At 47.1% G+C, this 13,611-nt stretch overlaps 1 protein-coding gene across 6 annotated transcripts in view; it reads left to right on the forward strand.

Moving 5' to 3' along the window:
• The window catches only part of ACACA (acetyl-CoA carboxylase alpha), a 288,803-nt gene that overhangs the window by 35,209 nt on the left and 239,983 nt on the right, over positions 1 to 13,611 (forward strand). Inside the window, exon 2 of one of the 6 annotated variants that reach the window (XM_055577329.1) lies at positions 8,750 to 8,882. The exons of 3 other annotated variants lie outside the window; for them this stretch is intronic. The gene's annotated coding sequence lies outside the window, so the exon portion shown is untranslated. Of the gene's footprint in view, positions 1 to 8,749; positions 8,883 to 12,861; positions 13,129 to 13,611 lie in introns of those variants that run through there. 2 more of the 6 variants (XM_055577330.1, XM_055577333.1) reach the window with 2 other exon arrangements.

A 13,611-nucleotide genomic window follows, 5' to 3' on the forward strand; every position in this document is an offset into this window, starting at 1 on the left:
TTTTTCAAACATTGTATTTTTTTTTTATAAAGAGTATATATCTTGTGTAGGGAGCGTCCCTGGTGGCTCAGATGGTAAAGAATCTGCCTATAGTGCAGGAGACCTAGGTTCAGTCCCTCGGTTGGGAAGATCCCCTGGAGAAGGGAATGACAACCCACTCCATTATTCTTGCCTGGAGAATTCTGTGGACAGAGGGGTCTGGCGGGCTACAGTCCATGGGGTTGCCAAGAGTCAGACACGGCAGCTACTATCACTCTCAACAGCACAACAGTCCATCTCATGTAATACTTTCTAGACCTTGTGGCAACATAGCTACGGGGATCATAAAGCAGAAATGAAGATCTACTCAGACTCTCTGCCTGAGTCCAGAGGCTCTGGAGTTGCTCTACCCACTGTGAGTGCACTTACTCCATTGGAACCAACATACGTTTGACTATGCATAAGTTGGTTCTAGAGGCTGATGCTCTGATGATATAAAGGGAGCTTGATTCAAGGCACTTTCCTTAAGGGAGTTCATAAGATCTGAGTCAAATTATAATTTAAGTACTGTTCTGTTTCCTGACATTTAAATTCAAGTTGAAATCTGGCCAAATGGAGCATGAAGGAAAATCTTGGTGCGAAAACAGAAAGGACAGAGGTGTCCCTGAAAGACGTGTTTCCTGAAATGTGGAAGAAGGGGAAGAAGTGCTGAGCATGCAGCCGCAGTGCCTTTCAGTTCATTCCTTCATGCCACACATTTTTATTATGCGCCTATTGTGTGCCAGACACCTTTCTCGAAGTGAGCCAGCCAAATCTGCGTTCATGTGAAACGATGAGAAGCAGACAGTAAACAGTTGGAAATAAAATAGTGTGTGCATGCTTGGGTGCTCATTCCTGTCCAACTCTTTGCAACCTCATGGGTCCTCTGTCCATGGGGGGCTCTTTGCGTCCCCATGCCAGGCTCCTCTGCCCATGGGTTTATCCAGGCAAGAATCCTGGAGTGGGTTGCCGTTTCCTACTACAGGGGATCTTCCCGACCAAGGGATCAAACCCGTGTCTCCTGCGCCTCCTGCATTGCTGGTGGATTCTTTACCACTGAGCCATCTGGAAAGCCCCCAAATAGGGTAAGGGGCTAACAAAAAGTAATACACAAATACATATACCAGATAATTAAAGATTGTGATAATCATCATGAAGCAACAGGGTGGTGAGGTGAAGGAGAACTGACAGAGGCCCCTTTATTATTATTATTATTTTAAGTTACTTTTTAAAAAGTAATTTATTTATTTTTGGCTGCGCTGGATCTCTGTTGCCATGCTTTCTCTAGTTGTGGCGAGTGGGGGGCAGCTCTTGGTTGCGGTGCACGAGCTTCTCATTGCAGTGGCTTGTCTTGTTTCGGAGCATGGACTCTGGAGCGTGTGGGCTCAGTAGCTGTGGTGCCTGGGCTTAGTTGCTCCATGACTGGTATAATCTTCCCGGACCAGGAATCGCACCTGTGTCCCCTGCATTGGCAGGCAGAGTCTTTACCACTGGACCACCAGGGAAGTTATTATTATTATTATTAGGCTGTGTTGCACGACTTGCAGGGTCTCAGTTCCCCACCCAGGGATTGAACCTGGGCCCTCGGTAGTGAAAGTTCAGACTGAACCCTGGACCACCAGGGAGTTCCCAGAAGCCACTTTAAGTAGGGGAGTCAGAGAAGACTTCTCTGAGGAGGTGGCATCTGAGCTAAGGAAACCAGGAGAATGGATGTCCTAGAAGCCAAGAAAGGAGGGTATTTCAAGGAAGGAATTGTGAATTGATCAAACACTGAGCAGAGTGTATAAGGAGGATAGAAGTTCACTGGATTTAACGATTTTGTAACAGTGGTTCTAGCAGAGTTGGTGGAAGTAGGCGGGGGTTGAGTGAATTGGAGGTGAAGAAGCGTAGGTCATCTTTGAAAGACCCTTCAAAGGGTCTTTCATCTTCACTTCGTGCCTATGGAAGGGCACGAAGTGAAGCAAGCCCTTTGAAAGACATCTGCCTATGGAAGGGCACGAAGTGAAGCAAGCCAAATGGAGGGAACCTCAGCGCCTCAGATCTTCAATGGTCCAGAGCAGCACCATCTTAGTTGCCAGATTCTCCTGGCAGGGCATGTGGGTAGAGAGTAAAGGGGCTCCGTTGTTTTTCCTCGGTTTCATGGTTTTTACTTACTAGTTCGTTAATATGATTGCATGGTTCTCTGCTCCCTTCTGGTATCAGAAATTTTCCCTACTGTCTGTCTCTCTGAAATTTTCTGTCCATTAGTATCTGGAAGGCAATGGCACCCCACTCCAGTACTGTTGCCTGGAAAATCCCATGGATGGAGGAGCCTGGTAGGCTGCAGTCCATGGGGTCGCTAAGAGGCGGACACGACTGAGCGACTTCACTTTGACTTTTCACTTTCATGCATTGGAGGGGGAAATGGCAACCCACTCCAGTGTTCTTGCCTGGAGAATCCCAGGGACGGAGAAGCTTGGTGGGCTGCAGTCCATGGGGTCGCACAGAGTCGGACACGACTGAAGCGACTTAGTAGTAGCCTGTTTCAGTGCTGCCACTTTGGAGCAGGTTTAGGAAAGGCTGTGAAGGCTGTTCTCATTCTCTGTCACAAGGTGGCAGAAGAGCTCACTCTTTGCAAAAACAAAGCTTGTGCTAGGAGATCACCAACGCAATGGACACAAATTTGAGCAAACTCCGAGAGGTTGTGGAGGACGGAGGAGCCTGGCGTGCTGCAGTCCACGAGGTCGCAAAGAGTTGGACATGACTTATCGACTGAACAACAACAAGCTGGGACAAAGAGAAGAGTTTTCTTTTCTTTTCTTTGTTTAGCCATGCTGCCAAGCATGTGGGATCTTAGTTCCCCAACCAGGGACTTCACCCGTGCCCCCTACAGCAGAGGCAAGGAGAAGCTGCAGAGCTTCATTAATGAGTCAGAATATCCAGTAGTGGAAAAATAGACCCAGAACTGTTTCTATACTACTAGATTTTTTTTCCCCTTCTACGCAACGTTTTGAGTGGTTTTCTAAATGTTTGCAGTATCTGTAGAAGGGGCGATCTCATTCCTGATCTCATTTCCCCAACGCAAAACTTTCAAGTTTAGGAGGAAAACAAGCTGTAAGATAGTGAGGTTCATGGAGTGTGAAGATGAGAGATGAGACTCTGAAGACAGTAGGAAGCTAGAGCTGATGGGGTGAGTCTGGATGGGTCTCTGGAGTACTTCACCAGAAGACAGGAGGTCACCTAGGTTCCCGATTAGGCTCTGTAATCGACTGAGTCAGAAAAACCTTTTCTGACTTCTGTTTCAGTTTCTTGAATGAGATGATTGGACAAGATGTTTTCAAAGGGCTGTTCCAGCTTGAAAATGATTTCAGTGCTACATTCTGCTACTCTTATCTTTTAAGGGTGTGTATTTTTATTTGGGTTTATGTTTAATTCTTTTATTGTGGAATATAGCATATCTATAGAAGAGTATATAGAATATAAGCATATTTTTAAAAGTATTTATTATTTATTTATTTGAATAATAGGCCTTATTTGCTGCTCTTGGGGTCTTCAGTTGTGGAATGTGGGATCTAGTTCCCTGACCAGGGACTGAACCCGGGACCCCTGCATTGGGCATGCAGAGTCTTAGCCACTGGACTACCAGAGAAATCCCAACACAAGCATATTTTTAGTAATGATAATATGAACATATGTAACCATCACCCAGAGTAAGAAATTGAACATTACCTGTAGCTTCCCTGGTGGCTCAGACAGTAAAGAATCTGACTGCAATGCAGGAGACCGGGGTTCATTCCCTGAGTCGGGAAGATCCCCTGGAGAAGAGAATGGCAACCCACTCCAATTTCTTGCCCGGAGAATTCTGTGGACAGAGGAGCCTGGCGGATTACAGTGCATGGGGTTGCGAAAGAGTCGGACACGACTGAGTGACTATCACTTTCACTTTCTCAATAGCTGAGAAGCTCTTTGTATGTCTATCCCTCTGGTCACACTCCTTTCCCTTCTCCCAGTCATTTGTTTCCCAGACTTTTTAAAAAAATAGTGAACTATCAATCAGATCAGATCAGATCAGTCGCTCAGTCGTGTCCGATTCTTTGTGACCCCATGAATTGCAGCACGCCAGGCCTCCCTGTCCATCACCAGCTCCCGGAGTTCACTCAGACTCACGTCCATCGAGTCAGTGATGCCATCCAGCCATCTCATCCTCTATCGTCCCCCAAATTACTTTTTAGTGCTCTTGTACTTTTTACCTGCTTTTGTACTTAGATACTTTTTACCTGCTGTTGTACTTACGTAAATGGATAGATCACACCCTATGTAATTTTAAAGTAAACTTTTTATTACATATAACGCAAAGTGGATTGTCTTCGTGCTGTCTCCCAGTCACTACCCACCATCAGGAGTAACCATGATTTCAGATTTTTACCATCACAAATGAATTTTGCCTATTTTTGAAGAAACACACTCTTTGGTGTCTGGCTTTTTTTTGCTCAATATTATGTGTGTGAAAGTCTTCCATATTATTTCTTGTAGCAGGAGTTTGTTCATTCTCATTGCTTTATAATATTTTACTGTATGAAAGTATCATAATTTATTTTTAAAAATTTTATTGGAGTATGTAGTTGCTTTGCAATGTTGTATTAGTTTCTGCTGTATAGTAAAGTGAATCAGCTGCATGTATACACATATCCCCTCTTCTTTGGATTGCACCATAGCTTATTTATCCATTCTACTGCTGAGAGATGTTGGGTTGTTTCCAGTTTGGGACCAGAAGAGAAAATGTTCCTGGGACACATTTGAAAGTTTCTCCAGAATATAAATCCATAACTGGAACCTGGGTTATAGCAATGCAGGATATGGTCAGCTTCACTAACTAATGCCAAACTGTTTTCTAAGAGGTTGTCCCCATTTACACTCCCATTGACAGTATATGAAAATTCCTTTTGTCCTACAGGGGCCAAATTGCTTTCTTAGTGTGGTGCAACCACGGGGCTGAGCAAGGCCTGGCGAACGCTCACATTGCCAGCCTTTCAGTTCGTTCCCAGAAGCTCAGGCCAGAGCCACTCTCCTGTTTACTTGCTCCCTCCAAGTATGGGTAAAAGGTTCAGATGTAACCCCAGATCTCTGATCACATGCTCCGTTCCTCTGGGAATATTGGCCCTGGGCTGGGGTTGGGTAGTGAACTTAGTACCCTAATCAGTCCTGAATCCAATCGAGCATCCACAGGATATTTTGTTCTTGAACTGAACATTAATGGGACATGGACAGGGGAATGGAGAGAAAGGGGGAAGTAATAGTTTTAGCCTGCCTCCAAGTTCTGTGTTAGAAACTTTACGTTTTGGCTATAACATTTAATCCAAAACACAACCTTACAAGGTAGGTGTTCTATCTCAGTTTTATAGACGAGGAAACTGAGGCCCAGAAGGGGGGTCATTCGCTCTAGGTCACAGACCTAATTAAGTGATGGCGTCAGGATGTGAAGCCTGGTTTACCTGATTAAAGAGCTCAGCTCTCTACAGTGCAGAACGCAGGGAAAGCAGCGTCCCTCCTTCTCTGTTGGCTAAGATCACCAATACCAAGAACCAGTGCTTCTCAGGACTGCTTGCCTGTATTCACCCCCAGAACTATACTAGTCAATCGATATGGCCATCTCATTCATTGATTTAAATTACATTTTATTTTCATTCATTTTTGGTATCCACTTCTTTCTTTTCATTAAGAAATTTGGGCACATCAGTGAAGCAGGTCCACTGATAAATAAGACTTGTGCAGATTGCTTTCTACCTGCTGGTCTAGTATGTTAACTAGAGGTGAGATTTAAAAAGACAGGGACACTGAAATCTTCTATTCCAAGTTATAAGAGAGGGAAACTTGAAGACTGAAGGGATGGGACTTCCCTGGTGACTCAGTGGTAAAGAATCCACCTGCCAATGCAGGAGACATGGGTTTGATCCCTAGTTTGGGAGGATCCCACATGTGGCAGAGCAACTAAGCCCAGATGCCACAACTACTGAGCCTGTGTTCTAGAGCAGGGGAGCCACAACTACTGAGCCCATGTGCCGCAACTACTGAAGCCCGAACGCCCTAGAGCCCATGATCCTCAACAAGAGAAGCCATAGCAACAGGAAGATCGCGCACCACAGCTAGAGAAAAGCAACAAAGACCCAGCACATCCAAAAATAAACAAAATTTTAAAAATTATTTTAAAGACTGAAGGGATGAAAAGAATGAAAGGAAGTTGAGTGATGGTTCAGTTTTCCTTGAAAGTAAAGGCTCTTCAAAAATTATTGGTGTTGTGTTTTATTACTTATTGTGTTTCATACATAATAGTAGGGGCTTCCCAGGTGGTGCTAGCAGTTAAGAACCCGCACACACCAATGCAGGAGACCTAAGAGATGCAGGTTCAATCCCTGAGTCGGGAAGATCCCTTGGAGGAGGGCATAGCAACCCTCTCCAGTATTCTTGCCTGGAGAATCCCATGGACAGAGGAGCCTGGCAGGTTACAGTCCATGGGGTCACACAGAATTGGACATGACTGAGGCGACTTAGTAAACTAATGCTCAAAGTTCTCCAAGCCAGGCTTCAGCAATATGTGAACCGTGAACTTCCAGATGTTCAAGCTGGTTTTAGAAAAGGCAGAGGAACCAGAGATCAAATCGCCAACATCTGCTGGATCATCGAAAAAGCAAGAGAGTTCCAGAAAAACATCTATTTCTGCTTTATTGACTATGCCAAAGCCTTTGACTGTGTGGATCACAATAAACTGTGGAGAATTCTGAAAGAGATGGGAATACCAGACCACCTGACCTGCCTCTTGAGAAATTTGTATGCAGGTCAGGAAGCAACAGTTAGAACTGGACATGGAACAACAGACTGGTTCCAAATAGGAAAAGGAGTACGTCAAGGCTGTGTATTGTCACCCTGCTTATTTAACTTCTATGCAGAGTACATCCTGAGAAACGCTGGACTGGAAGAAACACAAGCTGGGATCAAGATTGCCGGGAGAAATATCAATAATCTCAGATATGCAGATGACACCCCCCTTATGGCAGAAAGTGAAGAGGAACTAAAAAGCTTCTTGATGAAAGTGAAAGAGGAGAGTGAAAAAGTTGGCTTAAAGCTCAACATTCAGAAAACTAATATCATGGCATCTGGTCCCATCACTTCATGGCAAATAGATGGGGAAGCAGTGGAAACAGTGTCAGACTTTATTTTTTTGGGCTCCAAAATCCCGGCAGATGGTGATTGCAGCCATGAAATTAAAAGACGCTTACTCCTTGGAAGAAAAGTTATGACCAACCTAGATAGCATATTGAAAAGCAGAGACATTACTTTGCCAACAAAGGTCCATCTAGTCAAGGCTATGGTTTTTCCAGTGGTCATGTATGGATGTGAGAGTTGGACTGTGAAGAAAGCTGAGTGCTGAAGAATTGATGCTTTTGAACTGTGGTGTTGGAGAAGACTCTTGCAAGTCCCTTGAACTGCAAGGAGATCCAATCAGTCCATCCTACAGGAGACCAGTCCTGGGTGTTCATTGGAAGGACTGATGCTGAGGCTGAAACTCCAGTACTTTGGCCACCTCATGCGAAGAGCTGACTCATTGGAAAAGACCCTGATGCTGGGAGGGATTGGGGGCAGGAGGAAAAGGGGACGACAGAGGATGAGATGGCTGGATGGCATCACCGACTTGACGCACATGAGTTTGGGTGAACTCTGGGAGTTGGTGATGGACAGGGAGGCCTGGCGTGCTGCGATTCATGGGGTTGCAAAGAGTCGGACACGACTGAGCGACTGAACTGAACTGAACTGAGGCAACTTAGGATGCATGTATATATAATAGTAGTGGTGGGAAGTGAGGGTATTTATTTGGGATAGACAGGTGAGGTCTAAACATGTAGCAGGAGAAAGCTAAGTCAGACTCAGGAGAGATGGAGATGCTGGAGAAGCTGAAGAGACAGTAAGGCAGGAACAGGGAGTAAGCTCTCCGGGAAGGCTCTCCTGGGGTTGCAGGAGAGTGAGGTGGGAAATGAGAAGGCCCAAAGCTGATCACTGTGAAATGTGAGAATCCCAAGAACAGGCAAGACTTAAACATGTTAGCCTCCCTGCCTTCAGATAAAGGTCCACTTAAAATTTCTCCAGGTATTTAGTAATGAAGTGTATAGGACTTAGAAAGGGCTTAAAAAAAAAATGATACTGGGGACTTCCCTTGTGGTCCAGTGGTTCAGAATCTGCCTTCCAATGCAGGGGACACAGGTTTGAATGATTCCTGGTCAGGTAACTAGGATTCCACATGCTCCGGGGCTACTAAGCCCTTGTGCCACAACTAGAGAAAGCCCATGCGCTGCAAGGAAGACCCAGCAGAGCCAAAAGAAAAGATACTGGAGGTGCAAGAGGCAGCCAAGTTTTGGTGACTGCCAATTATAGATAGGACAGCTAGGCCTTGGCAGTGTCTGCGATTGGATAATAAGGAGGGAGGAGAATCTGAAATGCCTTGTGAAAACTCAAGTGTCCATGTGAAAACATTGTGTGGAGCCTCTGTGGCGAACTCTGTCTTTCTTGTTGTGTAATCTTGCCTTTCATCATCAGGACCAGACTTATAAAGCTGCCTTCCTGCAGACAGTTTCTGACCTTTTGGTGTGAAGTTCCCTCAGGCTCTTAATCCTGGACAAACCTGCACGGCTGACCAGAGTTGAAGAACACAGTGTTCTGATCAGGTCTTCTTGTCTTCTTTTTTCTCTTATCTTATGACTAGAGCCTCCGTTCTGGTCAAGGCAGTGACTTTCTTGAAGTCTGTCCATCTGTGAAGTATCCTTCTGGAGGTTTTTGCCTCCCAGACGCGACCTGAAGACGGACAAGCAGACGTTGGAAGCAGAGAGGTCTCTGAGGTACAGAGCCAGCCTTTATTTTCAGTCAGTGAAGCCCGTACGAATATCTCTACCTAGCTATTGAGGGCTGTACCAAAGTGTAAGAAATGCTTTCTGCTTTTAAGACAATTAAAATTCAGCTAGGGAGTTGAAACCAACATACCCACAAAAAATTTTTAGCCCAGTAAATGCTGAACCATGTGGTGGTGACCAGATTGCTAGTAGAATTCAAAGGAAGGATAATCAGTAGGAGCTGGAGAAATAAAAGAGATCTTCTTTGAGAAAATGGGACTCCCACAGACTATAGAAAAATTCAGAAAATTAGGAAAGAGGCAGCACAAGTTTGCCAGCATAAGCAAAAGTAAAGATAAGCACGGCAGGAGCTGGAAGCCAGATTAGTGTAAGTGTTCTGTATTGGGGGCCAGTGGGAAATAACATCGTATTGTATCCCCTGTATTGTGCTGTTGTTTAGTTGCTAAGTCATGTCCAACTCTTATGTGACGCCATGGACTGCAGCCTGCCAGGCTCCTCTGTCCATGGGATTTCCCAGGCAAGAATACTGTCCTAAAGGTCTATCACTGACTCTGCCATTTGAGGAATTTGGAACCGTGGCCAGACAGCCACCAGGAGAGGGTGCTTTCTGAGGGTCCATTTACTTTTTAAAAAATAATAAATATTTTCTATTTATTTATTTTTATTTCTGGCTCTGCTGGGTCTTGGTTGCTCCTCGTGGGCTTTCTCTAGTTGCAATGAGTGGGGAGCTACTCTTCGTTGCAGTGCATGGGCTTCTCATTGCGGTGGGCTTGTGGGCTCAGTAGTTGTGGTGCATGGGCTTAGTTGCTCTGCAGCATGGGGGATCTTCCCGGACCAAGGACTGAACCTGCATCCCCTGCACTAGCAGGCAGATTCTTAACCGATGGACCACCAGGGAAGTCCTATGGGTCCATTTTCTATTCAGGCACATTCTTTCCTACCTTGGTTCAACTTTGGCCTGACCTGCCAGACTTTTCTGTCTAGTTTGTGCAGGTGTAGGACATGTTGTTCTTCATTGGAGACACTGACAGCAAAGAGGGAAAAATAATGATAAATCCTGAACTATTGTTCTTTAACTCCAGGGTGAATAATTACTGCTTAAAAAACGAGTCTGAAGTGGGGCTGGTAACCTGTATTTTTAACAAGCACCGACTGATTCTGTTTCAGGTGGTCAGTGGAACATATTTTGAGAAAGACTACTGCAAACTGACGTTGACAATGAAGTGCCAAAATGCGCTGGACAGTCACACATACTGCTTATGTATTTCTGGACTTAGTTTTGAGAATTTATCCTCTTTTTTGTACAGCTCTTCTAAAACTTCCATGGTTATCAATTAAAGAGCAAGATCTAGACACTCTGTTTGGGTGTTTAGTTTTGTCTTCCAAACTAGATTGGGATATCTTAAAGATAGGTATGCCCTCAGGCTTTTCTTATTTGCCCCATAGTAGGGTGACAGACCATCTTTAAGGTTGGAATGCTCAGGGGAAAATCCCTGATACCTTAATCTAACCTTCTTTAAAAACCTGGAAGCCATTTGGTATTTGGAAACTTGTATTCGTTTTTTTAGGGCTGCCATGATAGAGTATCACAGACTGGGTGACTTAAACGATGGAAGTTTATTTCTTCACAGTTCTAGAGGCTGTAAGTCTAAGATTAAAATGTCAGCAGAGTTGGTTTCTTCTTAGGCTTCTCTCTTTGGCTCGTAGTTGACCATCTTCTCCAGCAAAACAAACACATCTGGTAAAGGCTTCATCAATTGTGATTCACAGATGGTCTTCCCTCATTGTGTGTCTGTGTCCTAATCTCTTCCTATAAGGTCCCCGGTCATTTGGAATTAGGGCCCACCTAATGACTTCATTTCAGTTCAGTTTCCTCTTTAAAGAGCCAATCTCCAACTAATATTCTGAGGTCCTGAGGGTTGAGACTTTGACATATAAATTTAGATCACAGTTCAGTCTGTTACAGCCATTATGGCACCTAGAAATGTGCCACTCTCTCCCTTCTCTTACACCTGTTAGTCTTGTAGAGTAAGCTCTCCACCCTCTAACTCTCCTCCACCACTTCTTACAGACAGAAGCTTGTGTGGCAAGTACCTATGGAACAGCGCTAAAGAGCCTATAGTGGAGATGGGCAGGTTGTGGCATGCACCAAACAAAACAAGAATTCGGAGTTGAAATCCAGGTGAACTGTCTTAAAGACACAGCTTTCTGCCCACTCTTGGTCCAACTGTTACTTGAGAAATTAGATTACTATATCCTTTGTAAATAGTCTTGGTGTATCTTAACTCATCCTTCATTTTCTTTCATGGTAGCTTATTTATTACGTCTCTCCTTGGCTAGTACTTTACAGAGCTCAGTTGCTTCAAATGTTCAATGAGGTCAAAAGCAAGACATGTAAGGGTTTGCTGAAGGTTCACATAAGGACAGTTTCTGAGCACGACCCCCTGGTTCTGCAGTATTACTACGGCTGATAAACAGCAATATCACTAAGAAAGAATCTATTAAGTAGTAGGAACTAGGAAAGGTAGACGAAAAATAAGACAAATAACCTCAAGATTTTTAGTTCTTTGTAAAGTCGCTTCCTTCATGGCAGCTTCATAGGGAAGAGACAAAGTTTCCTCTTTCCATGCCTTTTTTTTTTTTTTTTCCCGTCAATCAAGTCAAACCTCTTGTTAAACAGAGAGGCCTTGCTCAGTTATCTTTATATTCTGATTCTCCTCTCTTTGTTTAACTGACAGGTGCATTTAATGACAGTTATTGTGAAACTTGGGTGACTGCTCTATATAAAGTTCACAGTTTCCTCCTGAATGTGTTTCCAGTCTCTATTCTACTCAAATAGGTTGGTAAACTCTTGGAGAAGTCATCACCTAAAGGTATGATGAGGGCTTCTAGAATACTCTTCCCTGTTGACCAACCTTCCTATCTTCCTGCTTCTGCTTCCCTCCAAGAACTTCTGACCTCAGGTTGTGTATTTCTACCCTGTTCATTCTTTGCCCCCTGGCTCAGGACTTCTTCCCACCAAACTGTGATTCTCTGTACCACTCTTGGTACAAGCTTGTTAGCACAAGCTTGTTAGCAGTTCCGAAAAGTACCCTGGGCAGGATTGGAAAGATCTCACTCTTTCTTCTGAAGTTTAATTTTCTCTAATTTTCTTTCTCTCCTGCTCTATAGTTTTATTATATGTTTGGATTCTTTCCAGTTACTGGAAAGAATTAATTTTCAACACAGAATCACCATGAATATCTTGCTGTAAAATAACTGGCAAAACTAGAGAAATCGGCTGCCTTCTTCTCAAAGACCTGGTGTAACCACCGTGGACATGAGGAGGCGCGCTCCTTTCCAAGAAGCCGGGAGTTGGTTGCCGTCCAGGCTCGGGGCAGGCGCAGGAGCCTGTCCTTTGGCACTCTGCCCTTCTTACTGAGCTTCCTTCATCGAGGCTTCCCCTCAAGTGCTTCAGGATTCAGCACCTCAGACTCCTTTGGGCTGGGCCACCCAGCGAGGCCGGTTGTCTCAGAACAGGGCTTGTTTGCCAGCACGAACTTGGAAACCAGCCTGTGTGATCCTGGGCAGTTCATGAATGCGATACCCTCCGCGTCGGGGCACGGGGATTGAACAGGGTAAGGTCCTCAAGCGGCCTGCGCACCGCCCGCCTCGTTCAGTCCTGCTCGATCCAGGGCTCCCTTCCCGCGCCGCAAGCCGCATGGCCCGCCGCGCCATTCCCCCATTCCCGGCTTCGCCGGGAGGGGGAGCCGGCCGAGCCGCCGGCTCGGCACCGCGCCCGGAGAAAGGGCCGGCGGCCACCCGGGACCCGCCCGCCCTCTAGCCGCTGGGCCCCGAATGGCAGAGCGGCGCTCGGACCATCCGTATCGCCTCACGTCGCCCCGCCCCGCGCCGTCCTCCCATTGGCTGTCGCCGGGCCCTCGGGAACCGCGCCTCTCTGCGTGGCCGGCCAGACCGCGCCGCCGCGGGGAGCGGGGTCGGAGGTGAACGGCCTCGAGTAACCCCGGACGTAGTCACCTCATGGGGCTCGCCGGCTGAGGTGGGAGCGGGGCGGGGCGGGGCGGGGCGGGGCCGGTGCCCTGAAGCCCCGCCCCTCCCCGTGTGCCGGGCCGGCCTGGTGCTGCGCGCCTGTCAGCCATCGCCGGAGCTACCGGCGTCTCCTCCCGCCCAGCGCCGCCTACACGCAGGGGTCCGGGACCGCCGGACCGCGGGACGCCGCCGCCGCCGCCTTGAGGTGAGGAGGGGAAGGCCGCCCCGCAGCCTGCGATTCGGGACCGGGAGAGGCCGGGGCCCGGGGAGGGGCGGTGGCTGCTAAGGGCCGCCTCCCATCTTCCGCCGCACGCGGCCCGGGCTCCATCCCGCCCGGACCCGGTGCTTGGCAGCCCGGCTCTCCCCGCAGTTCTTCTGGGGCTTCGCGTTTCCCTCTGGGGGAGACGTGGAGGGACCTGGGGGGGCGTCTCCGGGCGTCGGAGCTCAAACCCCGGAACCGGGAGGCTTACAACCCAGGGCCTCTAGGAAGGGGCTGGTGTGTCTGCCTGGAGCGGGTCCCCCCATCCTCCCGCGCCAGCCCCGGCGTGGTCTGATCCCTTCCAGACCCCAGTCTCCAGTGCGACCCTGCGCTGCGGAGAGGAAGGCGATCCACGTGGGGGGGGGGTGTTGAGGGCTGGGTCCAGTTGCCCCGAAAGTCTGCTTCTCTCTTGCAGAGAGAGAGGGAGGT

Source organism: Bubalus kerabau, chromosome 4 (genome assembly GCF_029407905.1).
Source record: "Bubalus kerabau isolate K-KA32 ecotype Philippines breed swamp buffalo chromosome 4, PCC_UOA_SB_1v2, whole genome shotgun sequence".
Lineage (NCBI taxonomy): Eukaryota > Metazoa > Chordata > Mammalia > Artiodactyla > Bovidae > Bubalus > Bubalus kerabau.